We start from the raw sequence: 21,367 nt of genomic DNA, 5'->3' as shown, positions 1-21,367 counted from the left end.
CCATTTTAATAATTAATTTCTATGCAAACCTTTCGTATAAAAACTATTAGGTATTTTAACTTATAATCAAATATCTAAAACAATATTTAAAACTTTCATTACGATTAGACCTTATTGGTTGATATACAAAATTCGAGAGCAATATTTTAATTTGTTATTACGATTAAGGCTTATTGATTGATATAAAAAATTCGACACAAAAATAAACTCTTCTAGAACCCATCAAAAGATGGTTTTAATGGATAAAGTATCCATTTGAGTACCTTAAATGCTTAGATCTATAATATAGGTAAACAAGGACCCAAATGAGCCCATGACCTTACATGTCTTCAAATGCAAGACAATCAACCATACAATCAAACTAAAAAGGTCCACAAGATCAGGAGTATCAACCTTTAGGTTTGAAATTTTCCAAACTCCACCCAAATAACATGAACGGGCCAAAAACCAAGACACAATACTAGATCTAACAAGCTCTAATCATAAAGCAATGAACTTGAATTCTCACAGAGGTCTAAAGCAAGAAAAAAGAAGTTTACTAGCTACTAGAAAGGACTAGAACAACACCTTCATGTAACAAACTATAATAAATGTCTTTCGTAAACACGTATCGATTCAGAAGATATAGAATGATATGAGGCGAGTAGGAGAAATAGAGGAGTTACTTCAAATTGTGAAATGCTATTTAGAAAAAGATAATTGAGTAGTGTTGTAGAACTTGTTGAGAGGATTCTGTGGATATAAAGATCCTCCAAAATGGAGTTCATATAAGAAAATTATGGGCATTTGAAGTGGAGATGAAAGTACGTTGCTATTTTGATAAAGTCAACGAAATTCAAAGTCAACAATCACGTTTTGACCCCAATGACGTGGAGGTAATTTTCCACGACGTGAAAATGAGAGAATCACCAAGACACGTGTTACCCGAATAAAGCGACATGTGACAATTTGATTCCCACGTCATGCAAGAAGATTTACCATGACGTGATACAAGTTTGAGTCACCAAGACACGCGGAAAGAGAGTAGATATGTTGCAAAACGATGGCGTCTATTGATCACCATCACGTGGCAACTATATGGCCACAACGTGGCAATGTAACATCCCAAATTTCAGGGTAAAAATTCAAATTTTAATATAACTAAAACACTATTGGAACTTTTTTCAAACATTGAAAGTCATTTCAAATAAAACATATATGAGAGTTCGTTCCCAGAAATCACACATTTCAGAAAAACACGAGTGTATGCGCTGTGATCGTCTCCAGCTCCTTTATTTGAAAATTGGAGTTACCTGAAACCAAAACTAGAAACCGTAAGCACGATGTGACAACCCGAAATTTATTTCGTTATTGTAACCCACTTCTGTTAATAAAAATTTAATTTTTATTAAATTTTCCTTCAACTTCTTGGGTTAAGTAAATCAACTAGGGTTATTGTCATAATTACATACATGTCGGAAAATGAAAAATAGCGCGAAAAACTCACGATTCCCTCGAAAAACGACGAGTTTACGGTCAAGGCAAATTTACGGCCGTAAACTCATGTACGGCTGTAAACTCTGTTTGCGGTCATTGCCAGATGGACCCCCACCCTGGCCATAAACTCACCCCTATATAAGGGATGAATAGCCTTCATTTCATCATTTTCACACTCTAAGAGGATTTCTCTCTCTACTCTCTCTCTCTCTATAATTTCGAGTTTGATCAAGAACCCTCAAGAATGTAAGTGATTCTTCACCTTTCTTGTGTTTTAATCCCCTTTCTAGTGATGAATCCATGTTTCATTCCATATAACTTCATCTTTGCTAGATATTCTCTCTCGCCAAGAACACACACTAGTGTTTGGTCGCTAAAAACCTCATTCCAAGCCTCTTTCAGTAAGTAACTACCCTCTATGCTCAATGTTTACTAGAAACCACTGATTTTTCACCTGTAAATCAACCCAAATCATGAACTCGAAATGGGTTTATGGCCGTAAACCCATGTGTACAGCCATACACCCTTCAATGGCCGTAAACTCCATTTTAGGTCGAATATTAGCCTTTAAACCCTACTTTGAGCTTTGCATAAGGCTTAGAATAATTCCAAGAGGCTAGAAAGGACCCTAAAACACCGAAAATCACACTTCTTGTCGAAGTGTTTATGGCCACAAACCTATGGGCCGTAAACCCATGGACCGCAAATACTTGGGCCGTAAACCTTGTTGGACCACAAACCCATGACCGTACAATCCTGATTACAGCCACAAACTCTCTATCCTCAATCACAGGTGATTCTAACACTTAGTTTCAACTGTTTTATAGTCCCTAAGGTGGTTTCCTTCTATAACAAATAGTGTTATGTCCTCATCTAATACCTATATGTGCCTTTATATGTTTAATAGGATATGTTTCTGTCCGAGACACTGTCTGACACCCAACAACTCCTATTGATTGACACTCGAATCCCACATAAAACGGTGAGTTCATACCCCTACACTTTTTCTGAGTTCTTCATGTTTTTCAGGGGGGGGGGGGGGGGGAATACAAGCCACACATAAAGGTTTTGTATAACATCCATAAAATTCACACAAAATTTAAACTTTTTCAATCATAAATAAAAGCCACATAGCATTGTTTACAAAATGTTTTCAAATCATTTTCCATCAGAGTGTCCTAAAAATCATAACATAAGGATGAAGAGCGATATGGTCACGCCTTCGCCTTTCCACGATCTCCTGAAGTACCTGAAACAGTAAACTGAAAACTGTAAGCCCGAGTGCTTAGTGAGCTATCCCTAAAATACCAACACCACACTGACAATACCATAACAGTAATAATCAATCAATCAATCAACATGCATACTGGGCCATCGGCCTGACTGGACCGCCCTACCGGGCCTACATTCTGTCTGGATCTATTCTGAGCCTTCGACATGATTGGTCTACCACATGGGCCTACAGTCTCCCCGAACCGCTCATAGGGTATGATGGCCTTCAGCACGAAGCAGGACCGCCTCAACCCAACCAATAAGCAAATAACCATGTGAGCATAGCAATCATATACTGGCATATTCAAACATTAAAAAAATCTATTTCACTGATCACAATCATAAAATTCTCCTGTAACTAGAGTACCGACCAAGCAGGTCACTATCACACCAACCCCTACGGATCATAAAAAGCATAACATAATGTCTACCTCGATTTCGCACTAACAATTCATGACCACATGCAACATACCATAACAATAACAATTAAAGGGCCATCCTTGGTGCCGTAGACCCTATCGATATAGTGAGGATAACTCACCTCACAAATTTCGACTCGGAAAGTAAACTCCAACTCTCAGATCACTCGACATAGGCCCCACCACCTATAACCATAGTTCAATATACGCATAAGTCTTTAACCTTATAAGGTACTCCATAACCCAATAGTCAACCCCTGATCAAGGTCAAAGTCCTCAATTAAGGTCAACAGTCCATGTTGACCTCAACTTGCCGAGTACACCTGCTACTCGCCGAGTCCCTTGAAGCACAATCCAACTCGCCGAGTCATCGAGGTGACTCGTCGAGTTCCTTCGAATCCGAATCAGACCATAAGGCCACCCGTCGAGTTCCATCCCTGCGACTCGACGGATATACTCGCGAACATATTATTGGTTAAAACTCATCTGAATTGCCGAGTTGTTCTTCAACTCGTCGGGTCTCGTGACAATATTCATCAGACTCGCTGAGTTGTTCAACTAACTCGTCGAGTTCAATGGCCATCTTCATGCGAATCGCTGATTCGACCCTGCGACTCACCGAGTCCATTCAGTCCTCTTTCCATACAGATCCATTTTGAGCCATGCAGCGGCTCCAAATCACATATCCAAGCTTCTAGGGCATGCTTATCACGTAAAGCTGCAAACTTTACGTGCATGCATGGCTTTAAAGGCTCAAAATGGCAAATCTAAGCTATTGATGGGTCTTTATGCACAAAGGGGACCTCAATCACAACTAAAGCTGCAACTTTATGCTTCTAGATTCCAAAGAGAGTCCAGATCTGAAGTTACAACTTCAAATCTGGCCCATAGCTCATCATACTAACTTGATATTCCATGAAAACCCTAAAACTCGCCCAATAAAGGAGATTTATAAGGAGAATAACGGTTTGGGTACCTTTTGAAGTTTATATCTGAGATGAGTGTTGATTCCCACACTCTAGTTGCTTCAATCTTCTTCTCCTCCAAGTCTTCTCCCTCCAAGGACTCTCTTTCAAGCTTCAAACACACACACAAGGCACACACACGAATAAGTCTCTCAAGGGTTCTTTGGAACTGTAAGGAGGTCCAAGGGAGGCTAAGGTCCCTTTAAATAGGGGTGCAACCCCAAGAATTAGGGTTTCACTTACCAGCTTCCACTCACCGAGTCCTATTATAGACTCGTCGAGTAGGTCACTTAACCCACGATCCTTCTCACTGCTACTCGATGAGTAGGTAAACCAACTCGTCAAGTAGACATATTAACAATACCTGAGAATCGGTGCGTTACAACTCTCCCCCACTTGAAGTAGACTTTGCCCTCGAAGTCCGCTGGAATAAACAATGTTGGGTAATGCTTGCGCATCTCCGCCTCCGGCCCCCATGTCGACTCGGATCCCTTCCGATGTTCCCATTGTTCCTTTACCAAAGGTATTTCCTTGTTCCACAGAATTTTCTTCTTCCTTTCCAAAATCTCCACAGGCCTTTCCACATAGTTCAGGTGCTCATCGACCTGAATATCATCCAACTATACCACTGCCTCCTGGTCCATAATGCATTTTCGCAATTGCGAAACATGAAATGTGTTGTGGATCCAGCTAAGCTCCTCCGGAAGCTCTAACCTATAAGCCACCCTGCCAACCCTGGCGATAATCCTGAACGAACCGATGTAACGGGGACGAAATTTTCCCCTCTTCCTGAAGCGGATCACACCCTTCCAGGGTGAGACCTTCAGAAGAACCATGTTACCCACATGAAATTCCAGCTCAGATCGGCGTCGGTCGGCATAACTTTTCTGCCGGCTCTGAGTGGTCTGCAGTCGCTGTCTAATCTGTTGTATCATTTTTTTAGTTTGCAAAACTACCTCTGTCCGACCGATCACTCTGTGCCCAACCTCGCCCCAACAGAATGGGGTCCTACACTTCCGCCCATACAGCAGCTCGAAAGGTGGGACGCCAATACTGGAATGATAGCTGTTGTTGTAGGCGAACTCTACAAGAGGTAGGTGGGAATCCCAACTCCCACCGAAATCAATAACACACACCCTCAACATATCCTCGAGGGTCTGAATGGTCCACTCACTTTTCCCATCAGTCTGCGGATGGAACGTTGTACTAAAATGCAGTCGTGTACCCAGTTTCTCATGGAACTTTTGCCAAAAATGGGAAGTAAACCTGACATCTCGATCGGAGACGATAGAAACTAGAACCCCATGCCGAGATACAATCTCTTTGACGTACAGATCGGTCAACTTCTCTACTGATGAACTCTCCCGTATGGCTAGGAAATGGGCACTCTTGGTCAATTGATCCACGATGACCCATATAGCACCGAACCCCATTGTCGTCTTCGGCAACTTCGTGATGAAATACATTCCGATCCTTTCCCATTTCCACATGGGAATCTCTAGAGGTTGTAACTTACCATGCGGCCTTTGATGCTCGGCCTTGACCATCCTACAGGTCAAGCACCTCTCAACAAACCAAGCGATATCCCGCTTCATACCAGGCCACTAATAACTCGAACTCAAATCACGGTACATCTTGGTGGCTCCCGAAAAACGAGACTTATGATCCTCCTCCATCACTGTCTGTCGGACCCCTCCGGACATCGGAACGTAAACCTGACCGTCACGGTTCAACAATCCGCGGCTATCCTGAACAAACCGGGCGCTTTCGCCCTTAATCCTCTCCAACTTCCAGTTCTCTGGCCTCATGCCCTCAATCTGGGCATCTCTGATCAAACCCACCAGTGGGGAATCCACTGCTATCCTCATACAAATGGCTGGGGTCGAGGACCCAGCTGACTTGCAGCTTAGAGCATCCGCAACCACATTTGCTTTACCAGGGTGGTAAAGGATCTCACAATCATAGTCCTTGACCACATCCAGCCACCTACGCTGCCTCATGTTCAGGTTCGGCTGATCCATGATGTGTCTCAAACTCTTGTGATCTGTGTATATAGTACAACGGACCCCATACAGATAGTGCCTCCAAATCTTGAGAGAGAAAACCACCGCTCCCAACTCAAGATCGTGAGTAGGGTATCTTGTCTCATGCGGCTTTAGCTGCCGCGATGCGTAGATTACCACTCGTCCCCTTTGCATGAGAACTGCCCCCAAGCCTGTAATGGATGCATCACAAAATACCAAAAAATCATCCACTCCCTCGGGGAGTGTCAACACCGGCGCCTCGCATAAACACTGTCGGAGGGTCTCAAACGCCCTTTGCTGCTCAGGTCCCCACCTAAAATCCACCCCTTCCTTGCTAGACGAGTGAGGGGTACGACAATCTTGGAGAAATCACGAATGAAACTCCAATAATACCCTGCTAAACCCACGAAACTCTTGATGTCTGAGGGAGATTTTGGAGTCTCCCACTACATTACCACCTCTACCTTAGCGGGATCGACCAAAATCCCCTCCTGTTTAACGAGATGTCTGAGGAACTGGACCTCTCATAACCAAAACTCGCATTTCGAGAACTTGGCATACAACCATTCTCGCCTCAGAACCCCTAGCAGCTCCTAAGATGCTCCTCATGTTGCTCTCAAGTCTTGGAATACACCAAGATATCATCTATGAACACAATGACTGAGCGATCGAGCATCGGTCTGCAGACTCGGTTCATCAGATCCATGAACACTGCTGGCGCGTTGGTGAGCCCAAATGACATCACCACGAACTCATAATGACCATAACGAGTCCAAAACGCGGTCATTTCCACGTCCTGCCCCCTCACCCTGACCTGGTGATATCCTGATCTCAAATCAATCTTGGAAAACCAAGACGCACCCTACAACTGATCAAAAAGATCATCTATCCTCGGGAGTGGATAACGGTTCTTCATCGTTAACTTGTTCAGCTCCCTATAGTTGATATGAGCATATTTAGTTATAAAATTCATGCATTATCTTAATACTTTATGTTGTTTTTGTCTCATTTAATGAACAAAAGGTGATTAATTAGTTTAGAATTTCCTTTTTCAGCAACAATGACATGCTCGAGTGGAAAAGGAAGTGGAACTAGCAATTGGAGGCTTGGATCTTGGATTTTGAAGAAAGAAGAATGTTGCTGGATAGCTTGACCCCTCATCAGTGTTTTGGGCATATCTCATGAGCCGTAACTCCGATTGATGAGATTCAAAATGTTCTAAAAACAACACATAATTTCAGACGATTTTCATGTTTTAAGAAAATGTTGATTTCAAACGAACTTGACAAGTAGGCCATCAACTCGACAAGTTGGTCAGAAGTTTCGCGATTCTTGACTTTGCCTTGCCGTGCACATGATTTTAAGTGATGGACTTGGCGAGTAGGTCACTGGACTCGCTGAGTAGCCCTTATTTTCAATATATATATATATATATAAACACTTCTCATTCGAACCCTAACAAATGGGGAAATTTAGGACGATTTTTGGAGGCCAGAAGGCTTCTTAGAAGCTGTGGTTTTCGAGATTTCAACTTAGATATCAATTTGGAAGAAGATCAAAGGCACTAACACACTACTTTTATCTTAATCTTTTGCATGAACCATGTTTCAATCATTAGATTATCTTTTTAGTTTGTTATTTGTTGTAGATATGAGCTAAAAACTCATAACTTCTATTTAGGATAAATGATTTTGTGATTATGGTTTGATTTTATGGTATGATTGATTTAATATTGGTTATTTTGTTGATTTTAGCTTGTTAAACAACCTTATGTGTGAATGATAACTATTTTTCTGTTAAAGAACCTTATGTGCGAATGATAACTATTTTTCTGTTAATAGGAAGATAATTAAGCTGCATGAACATCTCTTAATTGTTTACCTCATATGATTTATGTGAACAATTTATTATATGACTAGGATTAGCAAATGTGAAACTAGATTTAATAAGAAAAATAGGTAAATTCATGTGTGAGCTTGTGTGATGACCATCAACAAGAGGTTAACTAAAGGACCAAATTAGTTAACCATTACAAGTCTAAATTAACCCAAATAAATAACTTAGTGAATTTAATTAAATTAGACAACTAGCCACTATTTAAGTTAGTTTGTTCTCTAAGGATTAATGCAGTGAACGTGAATCTAATCACTTGAATCGGTAGCCAATAGAAGAATTAATCCATTGCACTATTACCATAATATCAACCATAGGATCAATTGAGTTGAACTAAACAGAAGTTCCCTTCGTTATTGAATTTAGTTGAATCTTTGCTTATCTAGGTTTTAGTTAAGTAGTCTAAGTATTAGTTGGTAAGTTTCTAGTTTTGCAAAACTAGAGAAACCCCCTTTCTATTACTTGTTTTATTTAAATAATATTAGCATTTATTTTAATTGTTTACTGTTCCCTGTATTCGATACCCTACTTGCTTGAACTATATTACTAATCGATAGGTACACTGCCTTTCGTGTGTGTCTAAGTTAGTAGGATTAAAACTAGTTCGTTTCACACACATCAATAGTCAATGCACATCCTGTACGAACCGTCCTTCTTCCTGACGAAAAGGATCGGTGCTCCCCAAGGTGAACTACTCGGACGAATAAACTGCGTGCCCAGCAGCTCCTGCAACTGAGATTACAGCTCCTGCATCTCAGGCGGCGCCAGTCGGTATGGAGCCTTGGCAATAGGGGCCACACCTGGCACTAAGTCGATCCTGAACTCAACCTGCCTCTCCGGAGGCACTCCGGGTAACTCCTCCGGAAACACATCAGCAAATTCCCTCACCACCAGGACCTCAGAAACTGAGAGCTACTCTCTAACCCGCGTATCAACCACATACGCCAAATAACCAGCACGCCCGTGCTAAATATACTATAGAGCCCTGGCTGTTGAACAAAACCCTAATCCCATCCCGGTGCCCTCACCATACACTACAAGTTCTCCCCCACTTGGGGTTCGAACCACCACCTGCTGTCCCTTACAGTCGATCATGGCGCCAAAATGGCTAAGCCAATCCATCCCTATAATCACGCATACATCCCCCATGGGGATAGGAACCAAATCTATCGGGAAGGACACCCCAAAAATCTCTAACTTGCATCCCCAGTAGACCGAAGAAGCAGAAACCCCATGCTCGTTGGCGATTGAAACTCGCAACAGATACTCAAGATCATCTATCGGCATACTGAACCCTCTAGAGAAGGACTAAGATACAAACGACCGACTCTCCCCCGAGTCAAATAATACCAAAGCGGGCAAAGAATTTACAAAAAACGTACCTAATCACATGTACAATCAATAAGCATAGCACAATACAATAACTGAGACAGCGAAAAGAAACGTACCAGCAACCACATCTGGTGCTGATTTGGCCTCCTCGGCCATGAGCTGGAAGGCACGACCTTGAGCCTTCGGAGGCTCCACCTTAACTAGCCTCACTTCTCCAATCCTTGCAGCAGCTGATGTGGAACCCTACGCCAACTTGGCGGCGAGCTGCTGACAGTTGGTCTTCACATGACCAACCTGATGACAATGGTAACGAATCCTCATATCTGCGGGAGGGGTGAATTGACGGCAGACACTGGCATAGTGCCCCTCCTTGCCACATTTTTGGCACCCACCTCCTGCTCTACAAACTCCCGAATGAACCCTGCCACACTTTCTACAAGTACGACTCTGCTGACCCCCAGACCGTGTATCAGCGGTCTTAGACCGCTTAGGCGCTGGCTGAGACTGTGTCGGTGCCTGACGCTGCTCCTTTAGCTGCAGCTCTATCTCCAACTCACGCCGCCTCGTGGCTTCCTGAAGGTCCAGGAGGGTATCACATCGCTGTGTAGACACGAACTGTCGAATATCAGTCATGAGCATACTCAGATATCGATTCATCTAAGACTGCTCTGAAGCGAACTCCGGGAAAAACATAGCCCTCTCCGTGAACATATGGGTAATCTCCATCACAGACTCCCCATCCTGTCTCAAGGTCAAAAACTCTTGCACAAGCCGCTCCCGCTCAACGCGTGGAATGTAGCAGGTGTAGAACATATCTCTGAATTGCTCCCAAGTAACAGCAGGCCGCTGATCATCAGTATACGACCCAATCGTCAGCCACCACCTGTCCTTTGCCCCAAGCCTCAGTAGGTTCAGAGCACACCTGACCTTTTGGTCAGTAGGACATGAGCACATGAAGAAGATGTTGGATTAATGTCTAATTCCATAACTATAATTGGTAAGACTTGACCCGACTCGGCATGGTCCATTTGGGTTGCATGGCATCATGCATTTGGATAGACTATACTGAGAGAAATAACATTTAAGGTTTGTTAACATATTATAAGTTCTAATATATTAATAAGATTATTTAATTAGTATTGATCAAGAATTAATCTACGATTAATTAAGTGATCAAAAGAAGACTAATTAATATATGGGTTGATTGTGTAAATCATCCATACTTGTATAGTGGGCTAATGCTTCATGGATTGTCAAGTTGGGCTAAAACCCATAAGATGCTCCATGGATGCTCCATGGTGTATTTGAACCCATGGATCCAAGGAAATTGAAATACATGACAATTAGGGGTTACCCTAATTGTCACTAACTATATAAGCATCTTATTGTTGACAAAATCGGCCACTATGTGTGAGAATGAAGGGCTAGCCGATTTCATGAAGTGTGTATGTTCTCTCAAGTTATTCCAAGTGTATTTGGTGTTGTGTGAACAATTTTATGTCTCACACTTGGGGCACTAGGCACTCAAGCTTCATGAAGAAATTCTACATCGAAGAGGTATATAATTCGAACTTGATATATTCATTTGAATCAATGTTATTATGCTAGTTAGGATGAATACCTTGGAAAGTTCATATTTGTATGTGTAATAGAGAAAACACAGATCCAAGGTATTTATGGTTTCATGTACACTTAGGATTGTTAGAATGCTCAAAACCCAATAGTGGTATCAGAGCCTAGGCTTGCTTTCTCTTATACTTGATGCAAATGTGTTTTTTCAAAGTTGAATCTGTCAAGAACATAAAACTCGACGAGTTTATGCCAAAAACTCAACAAGTTCTTCATGTTGGGCATGAACTCGACAAGTTTCTCAAGGAACTCGACGAGTTTTGGGTGTTGACAGCTTGTTGTTTGTTGTTTTGGCTGGAATTGGACTAGGAACATTACCCTAAGGTGTTTTTGAACTTATAAACTTGTTTTTGATGTGGTAATGTTCATGCTAATCCAATTTCATAGATAATTCTCAATAGATTCATGTTTTGTATTAGTTTAAAAGTTATGCTAATTACATGAAAAAGTTTGATGTGAATTATCTTTGTTCTTATGAGTTGCTTAGATTAATAGAAAAGTTAGTTGATTATGTGTTTTTAATCCATTTTAATCTAAGAGTTTATTCTAAAATGTGTTTTTGTAACTTGTCCTCAAATTATATGAAAAGTCACATTTAAGTTTCATAAAACTCATAAAAGTTGGCAATGGTTACAAAAATGAAGAGTCTTGTCCTCAAGTTATGGTGGTTCAAGAGTCACTTCCATAACTTATCCTCAAGTTATGGAACATGAAGTGTCTTTTAATTAAAACTATTTTAAACACATAAGTTATGGAATTAATTAGTTTTGAATACTTTCAAAACTTGCCCTCAAGTTTTGGAATTCGAAAAGTTTCACTTATGAATACTTTAATTCCAAGTTAGACCTTAGAATTTTAAAAGTTAAAATTCAACCCTTATACTTTATAACATTATAAGTTAATAATATATATATATATATATATATATATATATATATATATATATATATATATATATATATATATATGTATAAGAGCAAGTCAGTCTTACCGTTAGTAGGCCTCATTCACAAAGCCTGTCTATAAGGGGGTATAAGGTTATTGCCTATAAAATGGCAGTTTAATGGGTGTCCACTCTCACCCACCGCTTCGTTGACTGGTGGAGGGTCGTTAGCCGAACGGGTAGGACAAGGACTATAATTCTCCCTTCATTGAAAGTATTAATGATAAATACTAAGTAACTAAACCTTTTATAAATACCCAATCTTAGTTACTTAGGAAAAAGTGAATAAGGTGCTAACTCATGAAATTACACTTTGCACTTTGCTTAAGTCGTTAGTAGAGCGTGTGTGGTTAACCGACACACTAACCTGGACTTAACAAGGTAGGCAAAGGGTAACTTAATATTTATCATAGTATCGGTGGCGCGTGTGTGGTTAACTGACACATCGATTAAGGGGTAAATATTAAGGGTACCCAGTATATTTGCATGGTTACTTCACACCTTGTTTTGTGATCCTCGACATCCCAGTCACAAAACCTGAAGGGCACACTCGAGATTGAACATGCCATTGAACAGTTCAATGAATCTCAAAGATCTAGGAGTTTCAAAAACCAATTAAAACCTAAAAATATACATTTTGTTTATCTTGGTGGAAATTGGTGAATCGTCAATCCGTACCTTAAAATATTTTATAGCTTGGATTACAGAATCCCTCTTCTAAGTTATAAAATAGTTTGTTGGGTCCTAGCCTTAATATTTCATATTGGGCATCATATTAAGGACTGTAAATCAACCATCTTGAATATCTCCCAAAAAGTTGTCTGGTTTAGACATTTATGATCTTCCCAAATCTCTTGAAACAAGATTTCCTAAATGAAGATGATGTCCCATGGAAATCATACTTCTTTCACATCCTCTAATTATTCTCCCTAACCTATAAGTTTAAGGTCACTCAAGCCCTATTGGCAAGGCAAGGTCTAGGTATGATCACATCTTGGAGATGAAGTCACATATTGACAAGCCGGGAGAGTTGGGTGTCAAAGTCTTGAGAAATTTGGTGGCTCAACTACTTTCTAAGTCACATAGTGAGTTACTTTGGGACTGCTATGAAACACACTATGACAAGACCCTTAATGATCTTACCTATTTGCTAAGATCAACTTCCAAAACTTTATGGACATTGACAATAATGAAATTGGATATCCAGTAAAGCTCTCTCTTCCTAATGGAAAGGGATCGGCCATAGTCAACCCGGTTGACCAAATGGTAAAGAAAAAGGCTAAGTCTATGATAGTCCCATTACCAAAGCGTCCATATGTTAAATTGCCAAGGGAAGGAGCATTGGTTACGAAGCTGCCAATTTTACCTAAGGATGTTAAAGTCAATAAGTTTGACTCTACTTCAGGTAAAGTCCACTATCTAACTCTGCTAAGTTTCTATTATGAGATTCTTGATACATGATGTGACTGGGTCACATGGTGATGTTTTAAGAATCAAAGAAAAGTGAAGGAACTTAAAGAAAGAATATGTTGCATCTGATCGCGTAGATAGATTTCTATCGCATAGTTTGAAGATCGAATTCTTCAGCTACTTCTTAGGAGTTATGAGATATTGTTTAGGAATAGATAACAACAAGTTTTCATATGGATTGTAAGGATAAGTTTTTCCGCAAAGTTTTAAAATAAAAGGAAATTTTTGATTTTATTTGTTTTATGTATCCTTACGATGACGTTTGTGGAAAATTGTTGCTTATAAGATTCCACTGATAGCAATATTGGAAAGTGAATTTGATTCTCTCATTTGTGGTAATGTCTAAATTTACCAAATAAGGAAAGATTCTCATCACCCAAGTTTCAATTGGATAGAGACTTGGAATCATGCAAGTTGTAAGCATGATGGACGAGAACTTTCAAGCATTGGAAAAATTAAGACTAACTACTTGTTCACATGGATGTGTGAGTCAAGTAATGGACTAAGGGATCGAGTACACATTCTTGTGCACTGGTCAAGTCCACCACAAAAGATCGATAAGACTATTCATCATTATTTACTAAGGTTTAGTAAATATGGTTATACTTACAAGCTTAAGTATAAATTCTGAAACATTGGAAAAGATCCAATGTATGGTAGAGCGAATAAGAAGAATCAAATTAGGCGGAAGGATAAACGTTTCTCAAATCTGGAAAGATGGGAGAGTACTTTAGTATCAGTTTTGTGATCATCTTAATGATTAAGAAACTATATCACAATGAGTTCTCTAAGGAAATCTTAGTTCATTCTTATGACTAAGAAGAGGAATCTTGAATTGTTGGAATGGTTAAATCAAGAAGATGAGTCATACTTCGTTCCAATACAAGTCTTAGAGTCGTACTCCAAGATTGTAACTTGAGTGACATGTCTTAAAGAAGGTTTAAAACACTTTTCAAATGTAAGAGTAAAAGTTTTCTACTCTTGTACATTTGAAATTGGTAAGTTGTGATGTTTTGGATAAAACAAAGACCAACTAAGGACAATTGTGTGAAGTGTTTGTCTTGATTAGAATCCACACTATCTCTTGAATATCTGACAAGAAAGTCTTATATGTCAAGAGGACAGTGGGAGTCTTATAGGTCATGAAAGTCTCAAGAACTAATCAAGAATAAAACCTGAAGTTCTTCACTAGCACACGACTTGAGGTTCACAACCTATCGTGTTGACATATTCTGTGCCCATTCCAATCAAAGTTGGCTTTTCATATGAGTTCTTAGAGTTCTCAATTGGTTGCACAACAACTTGGAAGCAATGGCAGGCCCTTGAGCTACCAGATGGCAAGAAATTAAGATTAAGTTCGGTCCATATGAGTTTAGATTTGCCATTATCCTTGTCTTGTGACTATGATTTTGACAATTCACATGGATAAGAACACATACACCATTAAATCTAAGTGTCATAAGGTTTCTCTCCGATTCATGAAAATGATGGTGAGGAAACACTTTCACTAAGTAGATTTTAGCTAGATAGCAATTGTGATATTTGCATTCTCAAAGTCATTAGTGGAGCGTGTGTGGTTTACTTGCACACTAACATGGACTTGTGAGAAGTGGAAAAGGTCTAAACAATCGAGACTATGATTACAGAATCCCTTTTCATAGTTCTTAAAATTGTTTAGACACACCTATAAGCTATCTAAGATAAGGTGTATGATATTGATAAAGTTTTATCAAAGCAATCTAGTATCAAAAATTTGAACTTTGGTAAGAAAGTCAATAAAGTATTGATTTCTAGAAGTCTAACTGATTTCTGAGTACATGTCAAAGCTAGTGGGAGCATAAGTGTTATGCTAATAATCATCATGTTAATAGGAGCATGATAATTATGATAAGTATTGCAAGTTAGCAATGTTAAATATAGAAAACAAAAATTTTCAATTGGGAAAAAGTTGTTTTGCTATAATTAAGGGAGAGGAAATTATACTTCATCTCAAATCTAAAAGCTTAGATTGAGGTTTTAATCGTATTTAGTCAAGGATATATATATATATATATATATATATATATATATATATATATATATATATATATATATATATATATATATATATATATGAATTTCATGTTGGAATGGCTCAACATAAGAAAATTCTATATATGGGTCCATTATTTGCGTTCTAAAATTCGATTATGATTACGGTATCCCTTTTCATAATCTGAATTATGAGAACTTGGAAAATACAAATGGAAATGTTATAGCAAAAGACTGATTTAGTCTTTATGTGAGACATCATGAATCGTGTCCCATATGCTTTGGATATAGGATCGATCACATGTGCTATATTTATCCTTTCTAAAAGTTTCCAAATGCCTGGGGCATTAAGAAGGGAAAAGGTCTAGAATTGGATATGACTAAGAGGATTAAACAATTTTCGAGGACAATCTAAGGTTTACCAAAGATTGGTTGCTCAAGGACAGTTGGATGTATAGTGATAATTCTAGAAGGACCATATTGACATAATCTGTAATGAGGCAACTCTTGTTCAGAAGTGATAGTGAAAATGGAATTTGGAAATGTTTCAAAGTTAGAAATTATTCAATCTGTGTAAGATTAGGAAACTTAATGCAAGAAGGATGTTTCCAAGGAGCTGATCTCTTTTGGAATGCTCTGTAATGGTTGTTGTCAAGTCTTTTCTGACTTTGTGCATAATCATTACAAGAGGATCAATGCATATAAGTTTAGAATCTAACAGATTTCAGTAAATGGCATGAATTTGGAATTCTTGCATTTGCAGTAAGGATTTGGGACTATGAAAAGAGGATCATTAGAGTTATGTACAATTGATCTATTTCACAAAGTAAATATCATAGACAGTCATAGTATGCATACTTGGTGTATGGCATGACAAGTGTTTAGAAAACATAGTGTACATGCTTGGAGCATGGGACAACTATTGTTTTAAATTCAATAATAAAGTTGATAGTTGAAACAGTATACAATGAATAATGTGTAATCATATGGTGATAAATAAAAGGTGTTTTATTTATCTTCATAGGTTTTGATACCATATTGGATTCAATTATTATTGAGTTTCATTTTGCATGTTTTGACTTCTAGAATAAACTAGGTTATTCTTCCAGAATGACTAAGTTATTAAAACCATCCACAGTTGGTTATATGTTGGAAGTAGATATGAATCAAGACTGTCATGGGTTGGCTTGTAGAGGTCTAAGATGTTGGACAAAGAGCTACAACACTCATGAGTGCTCATAAGTTTTGAGTATTGGATTCAACCCGTGCTCATTGGAATCACTTCATGGATTTTATCATGAGTGATCATGAGATGATAACATCTTATATTCTTCAAACCTAGAGATATGAGTTATTACTATGAGTTGGTTGTACATTGATTGCACGAAAACGCATTCGGTAATTCGGTGTTATAAAACGTGCCTTTGTGTATGATTCAACAAGTAGTAGAACAAGCCATATGATTCGAAGTTTATCCATTCCTTTTACCTTCAGGATAAAAGCGATATATGTGGGCCCCTCGATGATTTGGTGATGACAAATGTAAGTGCTCGGCTGGGTCGGGCTTGATTTGATTTGTTCAATTAGTCAATCATCATAAATTGGAAATCGGGAAACAACAAATGGACAGAGAGAATGATTATAATCCATGTCTCAGTCAATATGATATCTTGAATGGAGGAATATATGATCCCTTATCTAACGGACAAGTGAAAGACCCCAACTTTCGTATTTTTGAAAGACCCAAACTTTCATACTTCACAATATCATTACTCCAAAACATGCTACTTGCATATTCATAAAAGCAATATTTTACATTCATAAAGGGATTACAAACTATTGGATACAAACCGACTATTACAAAGTATTATATATTACATAACTACCCAAGATATTGTAATTTATATAAACATAAACTAAAGTACAAAAGTACTATTACAAACTATTCTAAATCTTTCAACAGTATGTGAACATACTAGTTACTTATCACCTATAATTGTTAAACATTCATAGGGTAAGCGGTGACGCTTAGTGAGTTCAATAATAGATACAATATAACGTTATGCCATATATGTACTTCAATGTGGCAAAAGCAAAGAGGAACAACAAGACATATGTGAGATCATGTGATAAGCGTTCATATCAATCAAAGACTTTATTCAAAGATATACTTTTCAATGCTTAATATACATCAATAACACTTTGGCCCAAATGGCATAGAATACATGCAATTTCTGATTAACATCTTGTTAGATTTCAGGCTTGTAGTCCTGTCTAACCATTTGCCAATGCCATAGAATAGAAGTCATTCTCTTACGGAGACATGCTCTACATGGCCAGAGGCTACGTACCAGTACCAATGTGAATTTAAGTGGGGGAGAGTTATAACGCCCTGTTCCGAATTGACTCCTAGTCTAGGCCCATTTAGGTGCGAGTTATGTATTAGAAGTAATATGAGTGTTCGGTTCGTGTTTTGGAGCCTAGGGGTGTTTTGGTAAAGTGTCAGTTTGGGCTTTTGTTGAAATGGATTTTTGTTCGGAAGATTTTAAGGAAGGTATGAGTTGATAGAAGTGTAGGGCTTCTCGTCACCTTTTCGTGGATATAAGGATCGTTGGAATCAGTTTATAACGAAGAAGTTATGGCCTTCAGAAGTTTCGTGGTTTTCAGGCTTAATCGAGTACAAGGGGCGTACACAAAGAATACGTGGGGCGTACTAGTGAAGAACGCAGTACACTAGGCGTACTGACCAGGATGGTCACAAAAGCTCTTAGGAGTACACTGAGCATACCAAAATTACGCTCGACGTATGCAAGTCAGATCAGAAATCTATTTTAGGGTCTTGGACCCTATTTAAGCTTCTTATCTCATAACCTAACACTAATATCTTCAGCCTCCACCCTCTAAAGTTTAGAAATCGACCCTTAGCCCTCATTTGAGTGATTTTGGAGCTAGGATGGCCATTAGAGGAGTATTTTGGTGTTTTTGAAGAAGAAGAAGGTGTTTAGAAAAGAAGCAAGAGATTGAGGAGAGCTTGTAGATCTAGAGGTTTTACATCATTTCCAGCCTATTGAAGGTATAAAGTTCTCATCTTGGTGCTTCTACATCATAGATCTAGGCTCTCATGGATATTGTCCCTCTTTGGTTTCAAGAATGGATTTTTATGGTGCAAATCCGTTTTTGGACTTAGGGTTGCCACCCATGAAGCTATTTGAGTCCCTTGAGCAGTAAAGTTGCAATTTGTAAGGCCTATTTGCATCCAAGCAAGAGATCTAGCCATTTCCATGAAGATAGATACTATTTTTACAAGTTTGATCTCATTTAGTGGGAAACAAGCCACCAAGTGATCAACTTTATGGATTAAGAAGGGTTATTGGACTCAGATAGGTAGTTTGGACGTAGTGTCTTAAAGGGTTAAGAGGTTTGAAGAAAATGGCTTAACAGGAGAGTACGTTAGGCATACATACAAGTACGTGTAGCGTACAAGCCATGCAAGCTATACACGCAACGTAGAGAAGAGTACGTTCAGCGTACACTCAGATGTTGGACTTTACGTTATTGGGCCTCAGTTCGGGCCAATCTTTGGGCATAGCAGATTTTGGGCTGTGATGGGCCACCAGGAGACAGTTAAGGGCCAAGAACTAGTTTGGGCTTAGGTAGAAAGCCCATTTGAGAAAATAGGCTCAATTTAGAAAATTGGGCCATTGGAGGATTTTAATGGGCCTTAGTGAGTTTGGAAAGACTAGAAAGGATTGGGCCTTGGTCATGGTCCAATTTAGATCAAAGGGGTAAAATAGTCATTTTACCCTTAAATGGTTTCTCAGTTTTTGACCAAGTGTTTATTTTGGTCATAATAATCGGGGAATTGTTGGAGCAGCTGACAGAGATACCCTCGCCCGATTTTTCAGCATCCAGTTTGAGAGGTGAGTTTTCCTCCAGTAGGAACGGGTCTAAGGCACCAATGCTGACCCGTTTATGTAGCTACAGTATGCTGGACTCCGGTCCGATGTCGGGGTTAGCCCGATACAGCTTATGTGTTCCGGACTTCAGTCTGATGTCGGGGCGGTCCCAAGAAGTAGTTATGTATATGTGATGTCTTTGTGATTCATGCATGTTATATCTTATGTGTTATGTGTTCCAGGCTTCGGTCTGACGTCGGGGCAAGCCAGATGTATGTTAGTTTATATGCTATGTATTATGTGTTCTGGGGCAAGCCTGATGTATGCTAGTTTGTATGTTATATGGTATATGTTTCGGGCTTCGATCCAATGTCAGGGCAAACCCGATGCATATTATGTTATTATGTTATGTGTTTATGATGTATGTTATTTTGTGTATGTGTCGGGGTAAGCCCGATGCCGGGGTGAGCCCAATGCCCGATGCAGTTGGATGCCAGATAGGAGTCCAATGTTGGGGTGAGCCCAATGCAGTCAGATGTCGGGGTAAGATTGATGCCAGACAGGAGTCTGATGTCGGGTAAGCCGATGATGGGTTCGTCTTGATGTAGCTGGGTGGTGTCCCATAGTTGTTTTATGTGTGATATGTTATGTGTATGGTATGTGGTAGTTTGGGGAGCTCACTAAGCTTCATGCTTACAGTTTCAGGTACTTCAGCTAGCAAAGGGAAGAGCTCGGAATGATCGCATGGCACACACCATAGTTTTCTTAGCCTGGGAGTTTACTCTGATATTTTATATAAGATTGTGATATGTTGACAGATTTTATGAGATTTTGAGATACATGGTTTATGATTTTATATCATAGTGATGATATTTATGTTTTATTCATGATTTAAAAATGAAAATTCTAGACTGTATTTTTGGGATGTTTCAAGGACATTAACTCCTAGGGTTGCCTCATTTGGCAGCCTCCACCCTCTGGAAATGAACCCCCATCCAAACCAAAGCCTTCATTTGTGTTTTGAGAGCTTGAACTTCATTTTTGTGAATATTGAAGGAAGAATGAGCTCTTAGTGTTGCTTGAGAGTGTGGTTCCAGCCAAGATCCATCATCCTCATCCCATTTTTGTATCATTATAGGTATAAAGTCTCTATCTTTCTCATTATTTCTCTTGATCTAGTTCTAGGTCATTTTATAAACTTATGTTCCCAAATCTTCTTGTTCTTGGAGTTTGAGTGAACTCCAGAACCCTTGAGTGCAGTTTTTAGCCTCTGGACCTTGGGGTTGGTTGGAAAGTTGGCTTGCATGGCTTATTGAGTGAACTCATGCCTTGGTATTGTCATTAAGAACTTAGAACCCAAGATCTTATCAGATCAGTCTTAATAATATGTCTTAATGGATAAAGTTGGAAACTTTATAAATTAAGACCATGAGGTGGTCCAAATCTGAACATGTAGGCTGCTGGGATTGACGAATAACTATTTAATCCATTAAGCTATTGGTGCCCAGTGCCCACGACGTGGCTTTCAGTTGCCATGACATGATGATTAGCGTTTTCGTGACTATCTCATTGGATGTTTTCTACGGCGTGGCCAATAGTAGCCACGACATGGAGATCGACTTGCGGTTGACAAAATTGTCTTGGAGTACCCACAACGTGGCATATGGATGGCTATGTGGAGACCTATCAAGTTGACTTTGACCATTAACTTTTAGTTAATTAGGGGGATTTCGAGTGTAGATTCAGTGGGTATTTCCTTATTGTTGAATGGGTATTCATAGAACCGGTTTCCTTCATGTGAGAGTTGTTGTCATTTAGCTGCTACTTATAAGGCGACGCTTTTCATTATGCTAGTGGTTCGAAGGCACTAATGTTGGCCTACTGATTTGTGTATGTAGGATGCTTGTGTCTCAATGACTATTGTTGGTATGTTTGTATGTGGCAGGCATGGAGCCGATCTGGGTTCAGAATCATTATGAACTTGAGGTTGAAACGAACCCATTACAACTATGTGTAG

At 39.2% G+C, this 21,367-nt stretch overlaps 1 protein-coding gene across 1 annotated transcript in view; it reads right to left on the bottom strand.

Moving 5' to 3' along the window:
• The window catches only part of LOC145046414 (uncharacterized), a 39,236-nt gene that overhangs the window by 1,758 nt on the left and 16,111 nt on the right, over positions 1–21,367 (bottom strand). The gene's annotated exons all lie outside the window — the stretch shown is intronic.

This window comes from Lactuca saligna, chromosome 5 (assembly GCF_052625555.1).
Source record: "Lactuca saligna cultivar CGN05327 chromosome 5, ASM5262555v1, whole genome shotgun sequence".
In the NCBI taxonomy this organism is placed as follows: Eukaryota; Viridiplantae; Streptophyta; class Magnoliopsida; order Asterales; family Asteraceae; genus Lactuca; species Lactuca saligna.
Note: the sequence above shows the minus strand (reverse complement) of the source record. Positions and strands in the feature narration are given on the sequence as shown.